We start from the raw sequence: 26,923 nt of genomic DNA on the forward strand, positions 1-26,923 counted from the left end.
GAAATATTTTGAATCTTTGGAAGAAACATGGATGAAATGGAGCCAGTATCTGCATCCCAGATACAGAACTGTGAAATATTTGGAGAAAAGTTGATGCATCAGGTTGGGATGAACCATCTAGAAAATACCATTTGCTGTGCAAAATGACTGTTACATCTTCAGCTATGAACAGTTTAAGTCAGCAATAAGTGTAAAGTATAGTACTTGTCTACAGCTCTTAACTATATATTAGCTCAGGTAATGTGCGGGCATAAATCATTCCAATGACAATGTTGGCTTCAATTCAATCATAAATTCAGCTGAAGATTTTTTATTATTACTGTGCTCACCTGCACAGGGGCTTCAAGTGGTTAAATAACTATGACCTGCAAATTTTGGTAACTGTTTCCTGCTAGCCTTTAAATAGAAAGCACTGTTCCCAATATGAGAAAGACACATGAACTTTTAATTACATCTTCATTTTAGAAATTAATTATGAAGATCCCCTTGCATCCAAATCGCACAATGATCATTTACTTTATTTAGGTTAAAGAATTTTTAGAATAGCTTACTTTGTTAAAAACATTGTATTACTCTTCATGATAGATTTATGTTGTGGGTTGCACATGTAGCTTTTACAGTTTGGATTAATTTGGGTTTTTTTAACCAAGATTTTTCCCCCTCCCTTCCCTTTTACTGAGAAAACAAATTTGATTGTTGTTGGCAAGATGAGGCACAAAACGTTGTAGCATTGACACCCCTTTCCTCAAAATAGTGACACATAAAAGTACATGGCAAATATTTACTCCCACAGAATCAATTATTCTATAACTGTAAAAGCTGGTGATTGTGTCTGTGATATGTAAAGCTCTGTTGGAGAACAGGAATGGAACCGGAATTGAATGAAGTACTTAGGAGCTGTGATGAAATTGCATCAAGTATTTGAGTGCAGTCTCATAGCTGCATTTTGTGACTAATTAAACCTGGTTAGATTTTGCTTTGCCAGTTTTGTTGAATCATAAAAACTAGTTCACTGGTAGACACAATGGACCAGTTTTCAAGAACTGTCTAAAGTACACATACAAAAGTGCCCTTAAGAGTGAAGACTGCAATGTGATTCACATTATAACAGCACTTTGTATTGCCATGCTATATTCCATTAGAAGATATCACTATACTTTGGAGCTACTAATGACCTGTGTCCCTTAGAGAAGAAATGTTGCTATTCCTGCTTCACAACACATGAAAGAGAGACTAAATGTAACAGAAGTTACCTGTCCTCCAGTGACAGCATAGGTGTTGGAGGGGTACATCGGGAAGGAAAGCATGTGACTTGAAGCACTTTTTTTTTTATTGATACTTACATTCAGCAGCTTTCTTATTGCCAGTTAGCTGGACACACCAGGGAAATTACTTATTCAAAGTTGTTTCAACTTTAGAACAAATTATCTCTGCAGGTCTACTTCACTAAATGTACAAACTTATTATATACTTAGTCTATTCACAGTTATGCTAAGCTTTGTAACCCTTTCAAGAAAATTGTTTCCAAGCTGTATTTCTGCCTCAGCAAGCTTGGAAGCTGGTGCACTTTCCCATCTGCATTATGCAGTATGCAGTATGTTGTATAGCATCAGTGAAGGTGGAAATAGAGTTTCCCCCCCACTGCCTTTCAAAATCATTAATGAATTTAAATCAACCTTCCCAACATTCCTTCCACAATAATTTGGACTTTTTCTGATGCTAACATGTTCAGGTAGCTGTTCTGCTGAACACCAATAATGCTTTCATACTCTAAAATCCATAGGATAATGGCCTTGTGCATTTTTTTCTGTACCTTTGAGAATGGACAGTGAAATAACCACTTACCCGAAACCTTCCTACTTGAAACCCTACTCTCAGAGAGTAAAGTGTACTCCACCCACCAACCCTGATACAGGGCAAAATCTTCTGTAAAACTTGTAAGGACAATCTGGGAACCTTCTTTGTTTCTTATCACCCTTTCATTCATACAGCTAATGAGGAAAAAGGCAAGCATAGCTTTACAATTGAAGAGGCATATATATAACTGAGATGTAAGGAATGAGTCTGCAGGAATGCGAGACAGGAGGAGGACAGGGCTAGAAGATCAGTACATGGAACAGAAGACAGTAGAGTGCTGCAAATACATATATTCTGTCATATTGGCAGGAGAGGCATGCTAATTTATGAATGTTTGAGTGCCACCAAAGTACACTTCACTGATTCAGGTTTTCATACATAGTGATTTGCACAGTGTACTACTTCACTGCAGCTTGTTTCTCTGTTTTTTTTTTTCTCCTTTCTTGATATTCAAGGAGCATAACTTCCCCAAGAATATCTGATTCCTTGATATGGCAAACCTCCTTTTTAAGTGCAATGCTATACCTGTCTCACTGAAATTGTAAGTGGATGTCTATCTAAAATAGAACTATTTTAACAGCATCAGTGGACCTGAAAATGGTGTTTTAAGCATGATCTATTTCAACTTTTTATTTCCCTTAATATTAACTAGTTAATAGATTTACAATGAATAATACTGCTGATCATGTGGTATATTATACATTTTATAAGGAACAAAGAAGTCTTTTTATTATCAAGCTGTTTGAATGTTACTCCTTACATATCAAAATTTGGAACACCTTTATAATTTCATCTGAAAACCAAATTGAATTGGTATAGATTATTTTTTCCCCCAAAAAAACTAAGTAAGGGTATATGGATTCCTTTAGAGAAAGCATATGCAAAGCCAAGGTTTTCCATGTATGAAAACCTGTATATCTTGTAGTGTTCAGACTGAATATATTCAGTATATTCCATGTATATCTTGTAGTGTTCAGACTGAATATATTCAGAGAAACATTAAAAGAGAATATTGATGAATATTTCAGTCAGCATAAAGGGGGGGTAAAATTAAAGAGAACCTGTATATGTTAATTCACAGTAGAAATATGGCTTTTGGTAGGTAGTATTATTTTACCAACAAAATATATATAACATCAGAAGCCCTAAGATGACTTTTTTATGCTGAAAAAAACTTCTGTATTTTGCTTCTGTATCTACGTGGGTGACGTATTCATTAGACCTAAAAAGATAATTGATTTGGGGGAATGATGGAAACATATATTGGACAGTTTAAACTGGTATCTACTATGCTACTTCAGTTCAAACAAATACTTGACACTGTTGTGGGTTAGAAGCATATTAAATATTTATCATATTAGGAATATGAATTCAGAAACTAATAACAAAAAATTGTCACAGTGTGATATTTCCATGAAATACTAAAGACGATCAAGAGAATATGAGCATACTCAATTACTTGTTTGAGACGGTTGTCATTTGACCTTATGTTTGTATGTTACACATTTTCTCAATAAATCTACTCAGGTTTTATAAAAATACAGTGATATAAACATGTAGTTGCATAAAACTACCACAGAAACATTATCTAACGGCATGATTAATGTCCAGATATGTCCAAGGAGATCTATGGTGTGCTGGAAAGGAATAGAGTTAAAAATGAAATTTGCAAATATTGTGACAGTCTGACTATAAATCAGATAGTTACTTTCACAGCAAGTGTGCGTAAGTTCTCAGGAGATGGAATTATTGGTGCCAGGAAACATAATTCATTATCTTCCATGGTCATCTTTACCTTGAAGTACTTGCAAGGCCATTATTACTTTTTACGTGTCTTTTCCAATTTTATTCAGAACTTAAGAAAAAATCTCTGGGCTACTTCTGTGGCATTAAATTTATGTATGACAATGAAAATTAACAGTTTGGGTTCTTCATGTTTGTGCAATAAATCAAAGGGTATTATCAGTAATTTGGATCATGTAATTAGCTCATACAGATGGATAACTATGCAGTCATATATGTTGCATCCCAAAGCCACTTATTTCTAGGACAACGAGTCTTAATAAGAAAAATAAAACAAAAAAATCTATTTAATTAAATCTAGAGGAGTCAGTGACACTGTCTTAATAACTGACACTGTATCTACAAGGTGTCACTAATATGATTCACAGAAGAATTTCCACAGAGTAATCAAAAATATCCCTTCTATAGCAGAGGTAAAAGGTCTGCCTTAGACTTGGAGATACCAAGGCAGTGTGTTTGGAAGATCATTCAAGGGAAATTTCAGTTATTTTTATGACTCTTTTTGTTTAATCTCCTTGCTCACTTCATTTACATGTCTCTGTTTCTTCAAGGTGTGGTTTTTTCACTCTTACTATGTACCTCCTGTTGATAATTCTCTGTTTTGATCCCTTTGCCCCTCTGTACCTTCCCATGAGTGGTAGAGTAGTGTTCATAATTCTTATTGGCAAGGGTAAAATTGGCTTCACAGCGGAGTTTTCCAACAGGATACTTCTTACTAGGGCATTGAGCTAGGCAGTGAGGGAACACAGTATGCTGAACACAGGGAGCTGAAGGAGCAGATGAAATTTTTCAGTGCCAGTCTAGTCATCTTCACTGATGGGCCATGCAGTCATTCATGACAATATTTATTGCAGGGAACTGAAGTGACACAAAAAGCAGTTGCTTTGCAGGCTTATCCATTATTCTGTAGATTTTAATCCAGGTTTCTTTATCTATTGCTTCTTATTTCCTCTGCTTAGATGTTGCTAATCTCACTTCCCCGGGGAACTTCTAGAACTGACAAATCATATTGTATGTATGTCCACCTGTTTATTATCATACCGGCATATAGCAAGTTTTATTTTAATTCTTGTATTATTCATGAGGGAGACACTCATTGAAGATTCATTCCTAATTTACTTTGATTTTCTACTAAAAGTTTGAGCCTGTACAGCTGTAAAACCCCATACAGTTTTGCAGTACAAAAAAAACCCCTAAAACAAACAAACAAACAAACAAACAAACAAAACCCCAACCCAAAACCAAACAAAAAACACCCCCCCCCCCCCCCCGCCAAACCAAACCAACAGAAAAAGTTATCCTACACTAAGGGATAATTTGAACATGCATGGAATTTTAATTAATCTACAAAGGTATCTGTGTTTTTTTCAGTATTTCTCAACAACTGCGTAATACAAAGAAATTTTGCAAACACACTGTCTGTTCTTTTGTTAGGCTTTGCCAAAATGTATATGGCAAATAAATTTCTTTGCTAAGTAATATGTGCTTCAACATCAACCTTTGTGAGCTTCAGAGTACTCAATTGTACAATTCATAAGGCAAAATCTGATTTTAATCTTCGTGTACATTCAATCATACCTGCCACTTGTGATACAATATCTCTGAAGTGATATGAATTTAAAATTAAATAAAAAAGCTATTGAATTGCAAACAATGTGATAGATCACAAAGGGTCATGAGTGTTATTAAAGTTATAAAATCCAAAGAGTGGTGTAGGAATGAGAGACTTGTTCACCATCATCTTATTTTTTTTTGTTGAGTATCTAGTTTTGTGATATTTTTAAGAAGCTCCTCTCAGGAGATTAATCTACTTCCTTCTTATATATTTTCTACTTCGATCTTCTTATGTTTGTGAGCTCAGGTTTCATCATTTTTAAAATGTTTCAATTTGCAAATAATTCCAGGTTTACAAGGAAAATACTATAAAGAATGGAAGAATATAAGAGTTTAAGTGATGGTTATCTGGGTAGATAATACGGGAAGAATCTGACACCATGCAATTTTGATTTTTACATATTACTTACCTGAGAAAGATTTCTATTTTCTTAAATATTTTCCATTGCATCTTCTATCCTTATGCCATGCTTAACCATAAGGCTAGAAGATGCAATGGAAAATATTTAAGAAAATGAGATATGCTTAACCATGAGGAAAGGAAATCCTCCCAACCATATGTAACATTTGGAAAAGTGTGAAATCTAATACTGTGTGCAACATGAGGTAGAAGAGAGATTAACAGCCTTCTAGAGATTGAGTGTTCTTGAAGTGTTTTACTACTATTAATTTATCATTAAGATGTAGTTTTAACACTTGGCATTTTCAGTCAGGTATTAAAGTTTCTTTTTCTGTTAGGTTTGGGATTGGGGGTGATGAAAGGAGAGAGTAAAGCTACAGAAATGTAGTCATGATCCCATTATCGACATTAAGGCCAGATATAACAAAAGCAACTATAGTTAGGGAAAAGAAAAATATAACTATAAAATTGTCACTTTGATTGCTTTTACATTAGACGACTGTTGTGTATTTTCTTTTACATCAGTTGTTCTCAAAGTTTCTTTGAGTTGATCTTTTTTTTTTTCTGTTGTGATTTTTTTGTATGGGGGTTAAAGGTCTTTTTGGGGTTGTGTGTTTTTATTGAATACTTGAAAAGAGCCTTTATTCTAAGGTGTTATTAATTTGACTATGAGTGATTTGGCAGGGTAGGGAAATGTTTACAATTGGTTATCAGCCTAATGTCTTTCATCTAGAGTTAGTTACAGATGGGAGATTAATTCATTAATCCTTATGATTTTTCTCTGTCACATACAAAGGTGTCTTTATTATCCCGCAAGCACATCCATACAGTAAAAAATTTTGATGCATTTGCTAGTTTTTATTTATGAATTTCCTGTTCACTGAACTTCTTCCATTACTGCATAAGAAACTCATCTGGAATTCTTTTGTGTTAGAAGCTGAACACCTACTTTTCCAACTTCTTTTTATTGCCTTATACAATTTCTTATTAGCAGCTCCTGCATAGAGATTGCTGAAATAAAATCTTTACAACAGTGCATCTTCTGAATTTTCAGTGTAGATTTTTCAGAGCTGTTATTTCTCAATAGGTGAAAATTTCAGATTTCTGTTTGTTTTTTTGTTTTCTTAGGCAAAGAAGGAAAGTCAGTTGTCTCCACAGATTTCATATTTTTAATTGCTCTGTTTATCTGATTTTATGTTTGTCTCAGTCATTTTGTCAAAGACTGAGGCAAGTTAACAGGAAATACTTAACCAGGAATCATTTATATCATATAAAGGGAAATAAAACAATTGTTAAGGAAAAAAAAAAGAAAAAAGAAAAAAGTGATCTAGGACTGAATAAAGGCACAGTCTCTATATTTCTGGATTTTTCTTTTTTCAAATTTTGACCTAATGACTAGGAAAATATATTTTGAAATACCATAGAAGTTACAAATTTACTAATTGTCTTAGGAAGGTCAGTTATAGAAAGCTATGTGGATGGTTCAAGACAGGTTACACTACTACACTTTTAAAACTGTGTTACTGGAGTACATGGGGAAAAAGGTAAAATGAGAAGGGTGAGAAAAACCATAAAGACCTCTTTCTCAAATGCAGAGGGTGTTTTGTCAGGGGGTTGGTTCTTTAATTAATTTTTATCTAAAGCAATGTAGAATTGTGTCAAAAAATAAGAGGAAATTAATGCAGTGACACAGCATTAGGGAACAGGTGAAAAATAATTTCTGGTAAGATTGAGAATTATTGTTATTTAGGTGGAAGACTTCTGAAAAAAAGGCAATAAAATGTTTCAAGCATTCCAAAATGCAGTGACTAAAGAGTGAGAGGATTAAGTGTTTTGTAATTAATTACGTTTTATATGAGTAATGTGATTCAGCATTCAAAATGAAAATTTAGGCTGAATACTTGCAAGATTTTTCAGTTTGCAAAATCTCTTAGAGGTGGGAAAATCAACTCATTGAAGATGTGGGAATATCTTCATTTGATTCATTTGATGTTACACTTGATAAAATGCTTGAAAATAATGTGTAGAGAAGAAATCTGTGTTGAAAGAGGATGTAAGCATTGAATAAATGTTCCTACTTTTTATTCCAACCACAAAATAAAATGTTCACTGTATGACAATATAGGGCAAGGTATTCAAACACCATTTTTCTTTATTAAAATATTTAGCCCATTAATAATGTTAAAAGAAAATAAACTTTATCATTTCTTTGTCTGAACTTTCTTGAAATTTCATTGCCATTTTCATCTATTGCTGAGCAGGTTTTTCATGATTTGAGGGAGCTTGGTTTTCCTATGACAGCTGCAGTCGTTTTAATGCACAATGTCATGAAAGGACAGTACAATGAAAATATAAAAGTCGAGCTTGTTACATATGTATGGCTTTTGAGTAGCTGAAACTAAATTTTTTCTATTTGTGAAGTCTAAAATACAGTTGGGATTACATCAGATTTACCCTTCAACTATTGTAAGGAAAGAGAAGTACATGCTAAATGAAACATTCTTTAAGAAATTTCATCTCTCTACTCCCCCTTTAATGCTATTTTTTCTCAGTGTCCTACTTTTTTGCTGCAGTTTAGAGTAACTGAGCTATGACATGTAATTCATGTAAAATGTCACAAATGGTGTCATTCATTAGCTTTGACAAAATTGCTGTCATTGATTTGAACAAATGAATTTAATTGTGTCCATGTGACCTCAGTAAATCGAATTAGCACTGTTTTATTAGATCCTCAAGAAATTAAATGTTCAAAAGATTGTTTTTTGACTTTTTGAATCTTCATTAGTTATGTCTGAATATAAAAACTTCAGGCAAGGAAAAAAGTATTTTTCTCTAATAGAAAATTTCAATAAATAAAAATCCATTTCTCTTTTCTGTATTTTCTGGTATTTGAATTTGGCAAGCTAAGCTGTGAAATTTAGAGTAAAAATGGATTTTGCAGGAAATTTATTTTATATTCAAATGCCATTCTTATGGCACACATAAAATTATTTTGTGCACTTTATGTTAAAGTAGTTGGAGGAGCATTAAATGTGAAATGTATTACCAATTATTTTATTGCAATACTTTCCATTACATAAACTGAGAAAAACTCTTTGCTGGTTGTCTTAATTCAGTTAGGAAGTAAAGGGGAAAAAAAGAAATAAAAAAAAAAGGATGAAAGGTCAGAAAACAAAAATAGCATATGGAAATTATCTGCAACTTTGGAATGTGGCTCTGTTAAATATCAGTGCCTAGAGCTCACATCCCACAGTAAGATCTGGACATACGTGGGTGTTTGTTATATATGTTGCTTTCTAACCCAAAGCTGACTTTCAAATAGAGAGAGAAATTTCACTTATTCACTTACTAGAGATCATCACAGTTATAAAGTCTTGCAATTTACTGTCAAAGCTTTTGGCTTAGTCCTTCATTCCAGAATAATTCTTTTCCTCTGTAAATCAGTGAGGAGAAGGGGGTAAGGCCAAACCCAGATTATCTTTAAAAACCTTTTGCAGACCTTTTTATTCTTTCATCTATTTCGAACTCTAGCAATAAGCTGCCATAACAATGCCATTATAGTCTCATGGGACAGTGCTAAATTTTAGGGTAATAGAAATTACTTCACCTAGCTGAAATTGAGAGCAAAGTAAGACATCCATAGAACTCTTCTAGTCCAAAACAAAATCTTAAATGTAACAGGTCAAATCTATTTTGTTAGATCCCTTAATTGCAGCCATGGAAGACAGGCCAGGGTTACAAAAACAAAAAGAAAAACAAACAAACAACTAAAAATAACCATCAAAACCAGAACCCCCAAAAACAACAACAAAAAAAGAGATACAATCAGAAATATATGCAAGACAAAATGGTCAACAGAGCTAATACGTTGGATCAGTCAAGTCCCACCTTGCAAAAAAGAGAAATAGGTATGTCTGCACTTTCACAAGTGTTCCCTTACATATTCTTCCCTTCCTTAAGCTCTCCTTCCTGTACTTATTCTTTGTGTATATGAGAGTGGATTCTGATGTTACTTACCATCTGCTCTGAGTCAATTAGTAGTGGAAGAGATATCACCACAATAAAATATTTGGTTTGACATTTTTAGATTTATTTTATCTTACAAATGCAGTAATGCTTCTATTATGTCTGACCCATCTCTTTATTGACCAACCTCTATGCCTGACCATAGCAAAAGTAGATGTTCCTCAGATAGTGCCAGATCAATATTTGCAGTCCGTACACTTTGTAGTTCCACAAGAGCCACAGGATTTCATTAACATTGTTAGAGGAATATCTCTGGTTATTCTATTTACAGACCTCTTGTTCATGAATTTCCAGTCTCTTAAATGTACTGATACTCTCTGTCTAGTTCTTGAGGCAAGAGGTTGTAGAAGTTCACTGCCTGCAGTGGCAAGAATTATGTGCAGGGTGAAAGCAGGGATAAGTTTATCCATTGATATTCCATGTTACCTGGAGTACTGAAAACCTGGAGGAGAAATGTTTTCTGATGCTATGGTTATGTGGCATTCTGCACCACTAGAGCATGGTAGTTGGAGCAGTGTTCTTCTTTTAAATTTCAAAGCACTCTGCCTTTATCAGTATATACTGAAAAATTGCTTTGACTAAGTGTTCATCTGTGAGATCTGAAAGCATTTGATCCTTTAAAATATATAAGATAATCTGATCTGCAGCAGTAAACTCTGTAAGCCTAGGCAGACATTGGCATGCCTGACTTGGATGAAAAAAATCCATCAGTTTTGTCCAAAAGAAGTAGGGTGAAACTAAAATAAAATCTGAGAGTTTTTTCAAGACACCTAGAAAATATTTCTTCTCATCTACCATCTTGATTTCTTGAGTGTCTGGATATGGGAATTTATTAGTAAAGATTCTCAAAAATATCTGTAGACATCTGTCTCCAATGAAGTCTTGAAGAAATTAATGTTTTGTCTTTTTGAGAAACAGGGAGATTGCACTGAGAAATTAGGGTAAATATTTTTATACTGATTGGGTCTTTTTAAACTTCTAGAGGTCTATTCATCGGCATGTAAAGTTTTGAGGTGCTGAAGTATCATAAGATGAGTTTTGAATTTCAGGTAGAAATGATGTAAGAATTTTGACTATTGCCTGGAAATGAGGACATATATGCTTCAAGCAGTTACTGGTGTTACATGTGCTGTTGGTTTAAGCACTTTTACTGTACATATATTTTATCAGTGACATGTTAATATTCCTCGTTATTTATGAAGATGCTCTAAATCATAGGTGAAAGACTATTACATCAACTGTAAAAAAATGTTTTCAGTGTTTAAAGGAATGGTGAGATTGCATGTAGCTGAAGCAATATAACTGTTGTCTTCAAAGACTATATAAGCTTCACATTCAGTTATAAAATTGAATAATCATGCAATTGATAATCAAGAGAACCAAATGATTATTGGAAGAGAAAGTTTATTTCTTTGCCTAATTTGCCAGCATTTTTTCTCCACTAATTTCTTAATATTTCCTCTTTCCTTTTGTTTTTCTCTCTGACTGGAAAATTGTCCATAATTTCCACCAACTACTCTGTTTATTTTGACAAAATTACCTTTCTCTGTTTCACCCTGTTATAATCCAACTGATTTTCCTATCTTGGGGTCTAAAGACCTCTAATAGTCAAGGCAGTAAAAATGACATATAAGCTTCTCTTTCAGAGAGTTTGTATGGTACAGTTATAATAGTTCTGTTTTTCATTTCCATAAACATCTTTCTTTTGACCTTGAGATCTTTCCAAATGTGGACATAGCATTCATATTAATGCATATACTGATTGACTTTCAAAATTTTGTGCAAGTTTTAATTATCTTGTAAAGTTTATGCTTTTGATATTTTATCTGTCAAATTAATGCCTCGGCATTGTCAAAACACAGCATCACATTTGTAGTATGAATATTTCCATCTACAGTTTTTGATAAAGGAATTCAGCAACCTGAGGAGAAAACAGGCATAAGGTGTCATGATCTCTTGAAGAAATCTGGATGTAGAACTCCCTTACATTATCCTCATTAAAATTTGCAGATTGCATTCTTCATTGATTTGTAGTTCTGGAAACATCACTTATGGCTGAAATTTCATCTCAAACAGATTCAAACTCTAGAGAGCACTTTTTGTATTCTCTCTGTAAAAACTCGTTGCAGGCTTTCTACAGCAGATTTTTTTCCAACTTCATTTTTCCCCTTTTTTCTTTTTCTTTTTAATGTATGCATCAATTATGTCTCAAGTTCTATGAATGTTGGATTTTTTATTTTTTTTTTTATTTTACCAAGATATTGAAATAGAGCATTATTTATTTCTGTTGAAAAAGAATATAAGTCTGCTTTGTTTACAAAATGCAGTCTATTGTTTAGTCAACATAACAAAAGTAACTTTCACAGAGATTGGTATGCAGAGGTAGCATAATTCGTGTTTGGAATGTAATTGTTAGCAACTATGGCTACACAGCTGTCATATGAAAAACTGTTTTCTGTTTGTCAGAAATGCAGCTATAGACAAAAGGATGTTTCATTAGCTACGAGAGCAAGTCTGTTCACTCCTCTTCTTGCTAACAATATAGTCACTTTAAGTTCAAAGACTTTTCTTGATAGTTTCGTTATTCTAAGAGATGAGAGGGATGTCATCAGCAATTAATTCTTGCAAATGTCACAGGAATAAAATATATAAACTTGAAGAAAAAAAAATCACAGATATTTTAGCTGTTTAGCTGAAATTGGAATGGTGTGAAAGAGCTGCTGAAAGGGTAAAAAGCAGCTTCACAAAGAAAACTGCCTATAAATAGAGGTTGGCCTAATTCTTGCTTATTCTATAGTTGGTTTGTACTGCTTCATGAAATCAGTGAAAAAAATCACTCCTTATATCATTCAGTAGCTGAACTAGGAATTTTCGGCTAAAAACTGAATCTAACTGCATTGAAGCCAGCTGGTTCCTCTGGACATAAGCACCGGGAAAAGAATTTTTAACCTCCTTTTATTTTTTTTCATTTATTTACTTGAAATGGGAACATTCATTATGTACTTATGAAAAAAGTATGCTATTTTAATTTGATTTTAAAGTATATGAACTGTACACAGACAATTTAAGGTATATTATATATGTTTTGCAATGAAGTTAAGCTAGAACAATAGACAGTGTCTCATATGAGTGAATTTCTTTGTTAAATTTTCCTATATTACAATAGAAGGAAAGAAGTTGCCCAAGCTATGTTGTATTGTCTCTTACACTTACTGGCAAAATGAAAGAAAATGAAATATTATGTATCATGATGCATTTAATCTCCTAAAATTCTGCTTGGCAAAACAACCTCAGGAATTGTATTTTCCTCAGTTGCAAGTCACAAGTTAAATTCAGCTATAGATGTTCAGAACTTAAAATATATCACATTGTTCCCATTCTGTCTTTAATGGAAATGTAATGCACCACAATCTATTTTTATCTCTGAAAGATATCTCAGACAATTATTTTTGGTTTAGATGAATGTATTTGTCTTTCTGTGGCCAGTACCATAAGAAAAGGGGAAAAGACTCATTTATCTGTGTAATTAAAGGTAAACCCATTAAATATAGTAATAGTGACATGAAATAAAGTTTAATTTTATATTATTTGTATCAGATAATGTGGTGATGACAGGAAGAAAAGGTTTGTGGAAGGTATATGTTCCAATAAAGGACCAGTTTATTTTATTATTCACTATATATACCCGATCTCTTTGAGGTGGGAAACAAACCATGTTCAAGGGGCAGTTGTCTTGCATGTTCAGCACTTAATTACTATAATGGTACTGTTTAGGTAGTTTAATAGCCATAGGTGGCCTTATAGAATGAGAGATATTTCACCATGGAGAGCAATTACTTTGCTAGCATTAAAGAGTTTCTTATCATTCCTTGAAGAGTCTTAGACATTCATTCTTTTCTCCCAATCTCCCTGTCTCCCAATAATTTTCAAGCTATGCCAATTTCAACCAAATGCAGCAGAAATTTAGATTCCTCCAACATTAACTCATTAGAGGTTCCTATGATGTCATGGACAAAGCAGGTGAAAGATTTCTAATGCTGGATCTTCCAGAAATTTCTCTAATGGTCTCTAAGCACAGTGGTACATCTGGATGAGAGAGCACTGTGAAACAGTCCTGGGTCCTTCCTGTCCTGTCACTCCACAGCTTCCTGTTACTCACTTCTCTCCTTGTATGATTTTAAGATATGTGACAAGAAACTCCATTTGTGACAAATGTTGTAGGATTGAGCACCAGATGATATTATGGCATGGTTCTAAGATGGAGATAATAACACATGCAGCTTGTTGGGAAATAAACAGATACAAAATCAGGTTTCATTAAATCTTTTCTTCTGATAAATAATGCAAGCCTGGCCACTGGTGAGCCTTCTTTTGTTTGGGGGCTTTTCCAACAATTCACTCAAAAAATGAGCCCACTTATTTCTTTTTATCCAAACCAATTTTTCAAAATTTAATAGTGAAAAATTAGTACCTAAATTATCTAGTGAATGGGGATACCATGAATAGTAAGCCATGAACCATCTCTTTAATAATCATGCATTCAGGCAGTCTTGTGACCTGAGTAAGAGCATAGAAAGGGTATTTGAGATTAAAGCTCTTATTTATTTCTTTCAAAGGGGGCTTTTTTACTAAATCTTAATATGTATTTGCAACTTTGACAACTAGTTTTTTTCTTTTGAAAACAACTCTGAGCTGTTAACTGAATTATTGAGGATAAGATCACCAGCCTCCTAAATATATTGTTAAAAACAGTAAGTATGAGATATTTTTTCCCTTGAGAAGAATCAAAGCTTTTTTGTCTGAAACAAAGCAGATCAGTTTTAGTAATTTATTTGTCATTATTTCACCTTTCAATGTAACTTGTTTAGGCTTTACCTACTTATATCTTCTCTGAGCATATTTTAATACTGATCCTGTGATTGTTTATGGATGCTGAGATCTTGCGTATATAGACATTACAAGGATTTATGACTTCAGTTTATGATAATATTTCCAACATGGTAAAGTCTCTCCTTCATTACATGGTGTATTTCACTCATCCCTTTATGAGCTAACCCTGGGATATTCTTATTTATTTTATAAATTATGAAAAGTGGGGACTTAGCTTGCAGAAATAGGCCTTTATAATCTGATGTGAGCATATATTAGTGAGTGTTAGTATATTCACCAGTGTTTTGTAACTGAGAAATATATGAACAATTCGACAGATTTGATTTTAAATGCCTGCAGAAAATGTTCCCAGAATAGTACACATGCATATACTTGAACTGTGAGTCCTTGTTCAGATAGATACGAATATATGGAAACTTTTCTATTGTTAAAGTCCATCCTTTGGGCTAAATATTGGCAAAAAACAAGAGTTGTTTTGTTAGCTCATTTGGGACTGAAACTCTTTTCAACACTTTTTATCACACAAGTTAACACATTTGAAACCTTGTCATCTGGTTGCACTACAACCAAGTGAGAACTAGCACAACAGAGCTAATTCATTTGGATAACAGTGCATATTTTTGCTCCTGAAAATGATGCTTAGCAGCCAAGTTCTAAAAGAACCTGCATAAAGGTTATGACACTTAACAGGATCCAGATCTCTTGACTTTTCTTTCTATTATTCTGCTGGAGAAAGAGAGGCAGAAAAAGCCAGACACATTACTGCAGAAGTCTTGAAATTCAAACAGATAATGGGAGACATATAGGAGGAAAACACTTCCAATCTTCTCATGCAGTCAGGTAAGTGCATCCCTGAATTCAAGATCTCAAAAGGGGGAATAATATTGTATCGTGCAAGCTGTGATACAAAGAACTATGAGATTTCAGCTATCATAAGAGCATGAAGTGCTTTGCTTTATGCTGCTTTTCCTTTTGACTGATTTTATGCCATCATAGGTGCCCCACTTAGTCTAAGAACATGTTTTTCTACTGCATAAAATAAAGGCATTATTTTTTTAACCTATTCTAGACTGCAAAATTTAACCAATAGCAGCTAATCAATAGCAAAGCTGTGATGCAGTCACACTGTGCAGTCATGGAATAATTATTAGGATGATATGTATGTTATGTACCTACATAAGATCATTTTTGTCCTTGTTCTAAAGATGAAAGTATATGCAACAGTGGAAGAGCCACTTAAATCCTTTTCCTCAGAGTCAGTGTAAGAGTCTGTATTTCCTGCTTCCAAAGCCTGTGGGACTGTGGAAATTGAAATATACATGCTAAGACTGAGCCAGTTTTTTGTTTGTTTTTGGTTTGGTTGGGTTTTTTTGTGTTTTTTGTTGTTGTTGTTGTGGGGGTTTCTCATTTGGTTTTGGTTTTTGTTTTTGTTTATTTGGTTTTGGTTTTTGATTTGTTTTTCTTATTTGTTTTGTTTTGGGTTTTTTTTTTTTGTTTGATTTGGTTTGGTTTTTTGGGGGGTTTTTTGCCTAAGAGAGAGAAATATGAAATTTAGCTGTGGAAGGATTGTTTTTGCTTATTGCCCTCCAACCCAGTTTTGCATACCCAAAGGAGTGAATCACAATTTAACTTCTTGTTGTATCTTTCAGTGAGAACATAATGTGTTGGCTAAACGTAGTTCAGATTCTTTATTCTTATTCCCCAAATTTCCATGAAAAAATCTAGAGGTATGCTATTCCTGCTGGGCTCATCTTATGAACTGTATGTGTCTTGACTGTCAAAGTCGGGGTATTATAGATTTCATTTTTCATTTCTCCATTTTCTATAGTAGATGATGGAGTGGAAGGTTTTCTACTAAAACTGTGGCTAGTATTGCACAAGGGATACTGCTATGTTTCAAGCACTCATATTTTATGCAGTTTATTTAGTTTTAGTATTTTGGGAGATTTCCCTAGCTTTTTGTATTTAAGATCTTAAAAGTTAGTGCTGTTACTAACTGGAAAAGCAGGCTATTACTTCTGCATTTAACAGATGGCTTACAAATGTCTTAGATATATAAAAAGTGATTAGCCTTAAGGATGCTTTCTGTGAGAATTATTTGAACATATTTTACCACTCCACCACCTTTTACCACTTCCGTTGAACTTAAGAATTATACGAAGAAGTTTCTAAAAAGCTTTTCCTTCTAATAACTAACTTTAAATTTCAGATATTCTGTAATTTATACAATGAATGACTCTTCACTCATAGTGGTTCCATTTAAAAACCTATATAAAGGAAGAAGACAAGTAGTCTGGTTATACTTTCAGCAGAAACCCTATTTTTATTTCTTTTTCTGATGATATACAGAACATTTCAGAGGGAGGAAACAGGCATGTTTTCTATACATAATGATTTTCCTTCATGATGGGAATTGCATTTTTTTCATTTAAAAAATAAATTTTAAGAACACTCCGGTTAAAGGAATTGCTTGTAATTTATGTATTTTCTACCATTTCTGTTATTTTAATTAATCTACAATATTTTTAATCCTGGGGTCTATTTGGACAATTTGATTCTAAATAATTAATAAAATTCATGAAAAAACAACTAGAATACAGTTCATATTAACCACTAATAATGCTTCATATTAAGTGCAATTCCCCTCAGTTAATATTTTGGCCAAAGATATTCTGAAGTATTGGAAAAGTATTAGTTGATTACAAACGTTCAGCCAGTCAATAGTATTCAAAACTATAAATTTTTGTGTTTAGTTAGATGTTATATTGATGGGGTCAGGCATATAAGACTGGCATCTTATTATTATATCACAGGGATATAATAATCAGCTATAACATTCTCCATTTCAGTTCTTGTTTATACAGATTTCCACTTGCCAGTAGTATGTCACTGGTAGTATCCCTAAAATTTGTGTCTGAAATATCAGATTAAATTTGATGTCTTTACAATTGCTGTGTGAAAATACTATAGGCAGGGTGCTGGTTAACAGTTTAGCAGTGGTGATTGGAACAAACTGGAATAATCAGTTGTCTCATACTATCAGTTTAGGTCACTGCCACAAATGACATTAGCTATATTCACCCACTTTAATTTCCTTTTCTACCTGCCATTCTGCCTAAAAATATTAACCACCATCAGAGTCAGTGAAGAGTACAAGACTGAGTGCTTTGAACAGTTGAAATGCATACAAATACAAGCAGTTTATTATATGTTTCAGTAAAAAACATTATTTTGCTTACGTGAAAAAAGTCAAACAATCTCCGCCCCTACAGCACCACACAGAATTATTTTAAGCTGACCCAGTTTCATGTTTGGCTAATATAACCCTGTGGGAAAACAACAAATTAGACATATATGCACAGGTAAAAGAAAACCAGCATTTATTCAGAAATACAGGTCATGCAACTCTCTGAGATACAACAGTAGTCTGACACAGTGCAACCTGAAGATAAATATTAGGAAGCTATTGAGAAAAGATTGTTGCAAACTTTAGGTTTGTTTTTCTTTTTCATTTTTACATCAAATGATATGCTAATGTATGGTTGTATTTCTGATATAAAGCAACTTTCTCAAAATTCTAGCATTGAGATGCTAAGGAATCCTTTATTACATAGTTATTATATACATTAAAAATAGGGAAAAAAGCAAAAAAAACCCAAGAAACTTTGACAGAATCTCAGAAGGCAGTTTGCATGTTTTGTAATATGAAGATCCTGTAGTTTCTGTGCCTATAACATGTATCTGTCTTGAGAGCAGGTTGACCATTTTTCACGGAACATTTTTATCTCTGTGTATTGCTGAGTCATTAAAGCAACCCCTGTGCTAGGCAATGCACCGGTAACAATGTTTGGCACTCAGGCAGCCTTCTAATTTTGCAGGAGGTACAGGCCTCCTGTGATGTGATTCCCTCTGTAGTGAGTGACATTATGCTATCACAGCATCTGTAAGGTGATTATCACAGACATATTATCCCTTACATACTTTATGGGATATAATAACAAGACCAATGTTTGTGCCAGAACGAAAACAGAACATGTTCACATTACTGTTTGTTAGTTATATTACTGCATCTTAGTGCCTCCTCCTGAAAAGTTGAAGAAATGCAAGTGCACCTGATTTGGCAATTGTACAAATGTCAGCAAGTAATTGACCTTTGTCTGACTTCATCTGTGAAATGCAATCTGTGAGCAATTCTATTCTCTTCCTTAGCTCTTTTATGATAGAATACATAGCTAAACTTGAAGCAAAAAGTCTAGGAAGTTTTGTGTGTGTGGCATGAAGATCTTACTTGCTCTGTTATTAAATGTAGGAATTTTAGTAGAATTAGTAGGTGCAGAATAATAGCACATTGACAGATGATAAGTGAACAGTTTTATTTGAAAAAGTTTTAGCTACTACACTTTGAGTTTTACATGATCTTTACATCACTTCTACTGCAAGTAACACACTAACTTACATCATAGATATATTTTCTTTTTCATAACTTGGTCTAGAATAAGGAATTCTCTGATGAAGTAACTTTTCTCAGGGTTGCAAGAGCAGCAGACGCAAGACATCTTTTTTTTTTTTACTTTTAACTCTTTAGGCATTTTTTTGTTGTTTCCTTTTTCTTTTTTTTCTCTTCTCAAATCAGATCTAAATTATCCTGAAACAAGAATGGTCTATAAGAAGGATAAATTCTGGTAGAGGATTGTCTGAAAATAAATTTCATGCAAAAATGTTCTTTCTTTTATCTAAACTCAAGTCAGAACTTGGAAATATACTGAGCAGCCAAATACCAAGAGATCGATCAAAGAAAATCATAGAGATTATTTTTTTTATCACGAGTTACTCAGAATTTCCTTATTTTGACTGTATTCTTTAATTGCCCATGAATATGAACAAATCTTTTAGGCTGCTTAATGTAGTCTTCATCACTTTTTTCATAAGAGCATATGTATTTCAATATGTTCTTACATGTATTCATTTTTTTAATCACATTTTATAAATGCTGGTTCTGTCTTAACCATTACTAATTTGTGCTATATTTATTTAGAAAAACTTGTAACTATTGCGTTTATCCAGTTTTAACATTATGTGATGTAGAATATGAAGTTATGTTGAGGTCATACTTCTAGCAGTCTAACTTGTTACTTGGCAAAGTTTTATTAAGAATTTCAGTTAGTTGCTGTGATACCTTCAGAAGAAATTCAGCATTCAAGTAGGAAAGCCTTTATAGAAGCAATTTTTGAAAACAACTTCTAGAATTAGTAGACAACAACTTCTAGCTTAGTAAAATAAGCAAAGCTGAAAGCAGGACAGCTTACCAGTCAATGGAAAAATCTTTGGGTTGATGAATACTAATTCATCCTCACGACTAGCTCAGCCCCTCTTATGCTTTCACTTTGTTTTTATCCTGAGCTACATGAGCACCCCAAGATCAGCTGGTGTTGCTGCATAGCAATATTTGGCAAGGAAATAAATGTTTTTAACTTGATTTATTTCTGCATGGCAAAAACTATTTCCTATATCTCCTACAGAACATCTGTCAAGGAAGGCTAAGTATAAGGGCTAGAAATTATTTTGTAGTTTGTTTTTTTTTTTTTTTTGTGAAGTTGTCAGTAACTTTGGAAGACCTCTGCTTTTTGCTAGACCACAATCTGTTATCAAATATAATCTATATAGAATAGGCCAAACTGTTAGAACTCTTCCAGAAGGGGGATTCCAACTTGGTTCTCCACTTGTAAATCACTGTCCTGTCACAGCCATTCTTAATTTATTCCCCAAAATATATGTACTGAATAATATAATTTCATTTGGTTCTTTCCTATTAGGTTTTAGAAGAGTGAAATTATTTCCTTTGTTCTACAGATATGTAGAATATGCTAAGGAAATTGTGCTTCACAATTTCTCCAAATAAAAAAGGAATTTAAAATGACTGAGGCAGAGGGATGAAAATTTTCGTCTCTAAAAGTCTAGAAGAAAAGCAGGTATAATGCAGCACATGCTTCATACAGAGTTACAAATTTCTTTGAGATTGATACAGACATGCTCAGCATTTTCACTGCTTTAACTATAACTTTCAAACATCCATCATGATATATGCAATGTGAAAAAACACTGCAGTATAAAGAATTTTCTGCACACATTGTTTTGACAGTTCAAAAAAAATCTAGACAGGATTTTCATATAAAAGAGACTATGTTTTGTGTGTACAGACTCTGTAACTTTATAATAATAATTTTAAAGTAGGCTTATTTTCTGTGATGAAATTACTTACTGTGGGATGTCAGGCCAACAGTTCTGTTTTATCCTATATCCTATTAAAGTTTTATATACACCTTTAAGGAAACAGGAAAAAAAGTTTGGAATTTGTGAACGTAATTAGTTGAGATCAAGTATTTTTCTTTTCATTTATTTATACTGACTGTAATTTAAATTTTCCATAACTACAATATTTTTATTAAAGTGCTAGGATAATACAAAAATACTATTTCCAATATTTTGTTTCTTTTTTAGAATTTTTTAGAATTTTATATTTTTTCAAGGACTTTGTTACAGAAATTCTGAAAGTAACCACTCTCTCTCAAAGTATTTACACATTCACACACGATTAGAGAAAAAATTGCACTTTCAAAGACCAGTTACATGAGGGAACTTCTTATAGATTAAGTAATAAAGCTTTTAGATTTCTTTATTTATATAATAATTATTGCTAGGAGACTGTCTGTTTCTAATTAACCATTCCTTTTTCTCAACAATGAGTTTGATGACCAAAATTAAAAAAAAAATTAAAATTTATTTGGTTTTTCTTACACAGTAATGAAAAAGGATTGAAACTTCCATCATTTTTGCATCAAAATATACTTTACCCTTAATCCTATTGATGTAAATTAACTGTATGTATTTTGAATAGCCTTTTGATACATTTTCTGCACATATCCTGAGTAACACTTTAAAAAAAGTTGGTCTTTTTTAGTTACAGACAAATAATATCTGTTGAAAGCAATAGGGTTTTTTTGACATCATTCTGATAAAATGGGAGAGGGGAGCCAAGTAAAACAGAAGGAGATTGAGCTAAGTAATTTACTATGTAGCTATATGGTTCCACTTATTTTAGATTTTACTGGAACAATACAAATGCAATTCACTACATTTTGCCTTTTTAAGGTATGCATGACCAAAGATTTTTAGTCATATATCAAGTATGCTTTCTAGCGTAAAATGAAAAATCATCTTCTCCATAAAATAGTAATATCTTTACATGCTATTCTCATGAGAAAGGTAACTCAGCCTCAGTTTTAAGCCACAGAGATAAAGATCTGGATCATTGATGGCAACATTATTTTAAAAAGAGGTCAACCAGTATAAGGATTTCACAGTATTTTATCAACTAAATTACATGACACACCAACTCTCTGAATTTGTTCTGTCCTTTAGAATTTTTTTTTTCTTGGATCTTTTTAAAAAAAAATAAATCTCAGGGGATCTTCTATATTTAAAACAGATAAACCAAATTGTAAGTGTATGTTCATTATATACGCCCAATATATATTTTCAGTATTTTCATCTAGATTTTATACTTTGAGTCATTATCAGTAGGTTTTTAGTTTTTAGGTACTTCAGATTAGTTTGAATTCAACAAAAAAGTGAAGGTACTATATTTCATGGCAATTGTGTCTTCTCTGTAGTGTATTAGGATATATATGTACATCAACAGTAGAGGAAGTTTTCTTTACTAAAATAGTTTGTTTCTATTTCATTATTGCTGAAGATTTATGTATTGTTTCCTTTTCTTGTTACATATCATGCTCAGGAACTGCATGGCAATTTTATGTAAGTATACTTTTAGTTTCTAGATGCTCTCATCTAGATGGCAAAGACTCCAGAGTGCACTCTTTCACCTTTTGGGTGAAATATTCAGTAATACAGACCACCTTAAGTGATCCTTTCATCACTCTGGAAGTCCAAAGATATAACATTTATTATGAATTTTTAATCAGCTTTTGTCTGTGCTGATAGTATGGCAGATTAGAATTTTGTGAAGTGTGCTGGAAAACCAGAGGTGATTCCATCCTTACTCAGCAAGATATGATTCAAAAAAGAGGGAACAAAATATGCTAAGTTATTGGGAAATTTTCATTCATTCTTATGTTTTTTACCATACAGAGAAAGAGAGGAATAGCATATCTGCCCCACACGCAGAGGTGCAGTGAAGATTTCTCATACATGTTTGCTATCTCTGGCTCCACACAGATGAAAATATTTTGTTAGCTTTGTAGAGTGTAAAGTTGAACAGAAAAGAAAAAAGCAACCTCAAAACATTTTTAAAAACACTCCCATTTTATTATATCTCTATATTAAGTGTAGGTATAAACCTACACTTGATTTGCACCTTAGGAGCTGCACAGAATTATGGTTTCCAAGAAGGCAGAGTATAACAGAAGGGCACTCAGATTCAGAAAGACTAAGATGATTCAATTCCTGGAACAACCTCTGTATGAGAAAATTTTGGTCAGGAGTTAATTTACTAAAGATATGATAGAACTGAGGCAAAATATTGTTGACCCTTCGGTGGTAGACAGTGATTGTACATGAAACTCACAGTGAGCTAATTTTTAAAACTAAATCTAGCTCCTTCACACAATGGGCAGGTTATATTTAAAACTCCAATGACTGTAGTGGATACAGAACATCTATGTGGTGTAAATGGCATTTTAAAATGGGACAGATGTGTTATTTTAAAAATTAAGAGTATGTAAGAATTGTTAACATTTAGGTGCAAGTAATCAAAACTAATTAAAGAACCCAATGAATATATTTAATTTTACAGACCAGATAATATGTCCAGAAAATAGTTGCAGAGTAACTTTGAGGTTTTGAGGAATAATCACTCTCTTAGTCTTGAGAGTTATCTGGAATAATAACTGCATTACAACCATAATATTTTCACAAGAAGGAGAGAGTGAACTCTGTGCACCTTCTGTGCATTGCATTAGCATATTCCTGCACAAATTGTGGCAAATTGGTTTACTTATATAGGAGCTTTAATATAGGAGCTATGATATAGGAGTATAATTAGAACAGAGTTAGTATAGAGAAAAGTCTCTTTGATGTTGGCCTCTATGATATATGGAAAATAAAGGACTTTATATGCCAAAGGTAGTGACTCATATAAACTCATCTTTATTTGCAAAGACCAATTGCTGCCATGTAGAAAGAAGTGTGAATACTTTTACAGTAATTCTATTTTATCCTGAGAGTTTACCAAAGGATATGAGCTCTGCTAGGCTAGCCCTTGATACATGGTCTATGAATATAGCCCAGGCATTAGCAGACGGGGGTCAGCTCAAGACACACATGTCATAGGCTCATGGGGATCTGTAAGTGTTTACAAAGTGTTGGTTCTCCTTTCCCCCGATGACATTCTTGTGGAGACATTGGATCAGGGTAAAAGCAAGTTAAACTTGTGATTTCAGGAACAAAGCATATGTCTAGAGAGCATTACAATGCTACTTTTGCTCAGCTTTTGATACAAAGCCTCAGTTTCATTACAAATATACACAATAATACACTTTGATTCTTTGAAGGGGCAAAATGCTTTTTTAGTTTCTGTCAGTCCAAAACAATTAGTGTTGCTCCATATCATTACACTCAATCCAAGCCTGTGTTCTGGGTTTGTTGTCAACCATTTTGCAGATTTTGGGTTTTGGAAAGAAACACTCATGAAAGATTGATTCTCAGAGTAGTCATGGAATGAGAGGAAAGTGAATACTTTCTTCTCTAGAAGACAAAAGGGAATGTTTACTAAGTCAAAAGTCAAGCACATATGATCCTTACCGTACACCCCACCCTCTGTTGTTGCTAAGAAAACAGAGAGGAACTTAATTTAGTTTCCTCATTAATGTACATGTATATCTATGTTAGACAAGGAAACAGGGAAATAAAAAAGGATATAAGAAATTAGGATTAGGTGTTGGCTGAATATCTGAAACTGAAGTATATGATGTAGAGGAAGGGAAAGGCATAGCTATGCAGAAACAAAATAGAAAAACTATGCAACAAATGCATAGGAGAGCTTTAGTATAGCTTTCTCTGTTGCATTAGGGAAGAGAAGGTGGAGAACAGTGACTAGAAAAATACAGTCTGCTCTCTCACTACAAAAGACCCTGGAAGAATTATCTGGAATTAAGGTACCTATCTAAGTATTGGAGGTTGTATTCTTTTTCTGAAAGGGCATTCATTGCTTAAAAAATAAGTGATAGCTTTTTATAATCTGCATCCTTTCTACTCTGAATGTGCTGCTGTTCTGAGTTTACATCCAGTGTGGAAAAATAGATTAAAAACCTCTGGTCTGTAATTTTCAATTTGTAATGAGTAGCTCCTAACATTATTATAAGGGCTTCCTTCTCCTCCCCTTTGTGCATGAACATTTTATTATCTGCAGGATGGGGTCTCTTACTCTGATCTGTACATACGATTACAATTGATGTTAATAGCTATTTCCAGGGTGGAGTAGAAGTAATTACACCACACAAATTTAATTTCTCTAACTTCAGATCCACATATAGAGGTGAGAGAGTCAAGCAATTTCCATGATATTTCAGACTTACAGCTTACAAATGCTGGAATATTTTGACATCTTTGTTTTGAGATTTATTTTTTTAGTGCAAATGTTACTAGTTTTACTGTATTTGTAATTACTAGCAACCCTCAGGGTTTTTTTTTCTCAAAATTTTCTGACAATCTATACAAAAATATATTCTCACTATTCCCTATCATTTATATGTTAGGAAGCCCAAGCTGAGCCCAGGAGGCAGTGGGTACTAAATCATTAAGGTGCGACAGCTTTATGTCTGACTTGAAATTTTCTGTGCTTGTGACATTGTATACAGGAAAATTAGAGAAAAAGAATATTTTTGAAACAATAACCAGATAGGATTCATAGAAAATAAATTTCATAGAAAATAAGCTTCACATAAAATGGTTTTTTACTAAAACCCAGTGAATTTCTTCATTACTAAGCAATTTAGAAATTACATCTTTGAAAAGATGGATACTTAAATATTCTTAAATTTATACTCCTTAATTTCCACCATTTTCCATAAGAGAATCAAAAATTTAGTAATCATTATGCTCATTATGTTCTTTTTCTTATCTTCAAATAGAAGCAGTGGGCAGTGCTCAGTAAAGAGACAGAAAAATTCATTGCAGATCCACAGGTTGCTCTACTAAAATAAGGATGTCAAAATAGTAACAAAAAGAGAGGGTTCATTACAGGGAATTGTTTGTCCAGTTCCTGCACTACATACTACATCATCTAAACAATGTTGAAAATAAGTGATAATTTTATGCTAGTAAACTTACTTGGGTCAGTCTGTGCTCCTGCATCAACAGTAGGCACCAGGAATAAGAAGACTGAAGCCATTTGGTAAAACCTTCTGTGAAAGCAGAAAATTTTCCCCTTTTACATTCCATTAGATCTTGACTATATGGGTTTCAGTTTTGTTTAAGGAAAAAAAAAATAATTGGAAGCATTAACAAGCAATAAAAAAAGAGAAAGCCTGCTCAGGAGGGTTAGAGGCATTAATTGTTTTGCAGATTTTCATTCCTTTATATTTATTTACTTTTTTCCTCCCTAGAGAGGTAAACTCCGTAAATTTATGTAGAATATTATACAATGTTCCAATATCTATTTACTGAATTAGACAAATAGCAATTACTGCAAATTTTGTAGTCCTACTGATGTAGGAATTTACCTCATTATTAAGACTTTTGAATCGCTCATCTAATATTGCCAGTAGGTATGTGACCAATGTGACCAATGGCACTTTGAGTATCTGAGCTTCCGCACTGATTATTTTGTTGTTTAAAAATACCAATGTTGGTCCCTAAATTAGCAAACTCAGCTAACAGAATGAGCTAAACAGCAATGATTTTGGATAAAATAGTGCAGTGCACAACATTCTGCTGCTTTTCACAAAAGATTACTGTATTGACTACCTTTGCATCTAACATCTATCTTTCTGAGATACATCAAGACTTGTAGTTGAAAGAGGTTATTAAAAAAAACCAAAGTATATTAGTTTTAGTGTTTAGCTTTAGCAGGGAAAATTATTTAGCTCTTAATCTTACTCCAAACACTGAAAGTTTAAATAATCCATTTTTAAGCTCATTTTATTTCATTACCCTATTTTTTTATAGGCTTTTCCATGTAATTAGTTTTGGAGAATATCATCAAGTAGTAATGAACATCTGAGTGAACAACTATTTTTGGACTATTGCTACAATACTCACCATATCCTCCACTGAAGTATAAATTCTTAATTTATATCCCTTTTTTATCCATGAATA

General features: G+C 33.1%; 1 protein-coding gene across 46 annotated transcripts in view; it reads left to right on the forward strand.

Annotated features, from left to right (window-relative positions):
- The window catches only part of PTPRD (protein tyrosine phosphatase receptor type D), a 1,163,353-nt gene that overhangs the window by 131,238 nt on the left and 1,005,192 nt on the right, over positions 1-26,923 (forward strand). The window contains exon 1 of one of the 46 annotated variants that reach the window (XM_077171997.1): positions 15,413-15,430. The exons of the other annotated variants lie outside the window; for them this stretch is intronic. The gene's annotated coding sequence lies outside the window, so the exon portion shown is untranslated. Of the gene's footprint in view, positions 1-15,412; positions 15,431-26,923 lie in introns of those variants that run through there. 46 annotated transcript variants of the gene reach the window in all.

The sequence above is a fragment of the Agelaius phoeniceus genome, chromosome Z, assembly GCF_051311805.1.
Source record: "Agelaius phoeniceus isolate bAgePho1 chromosome Z, bAgePho1.hap1, whole genome shotgun sequence".
Classification (NCBI taxonomy): Eukaryota; Metazoa; Chordata; class Aves; order Passeriformes; family Icteridae; genus Agelaius; species Agelaius phoeniceus.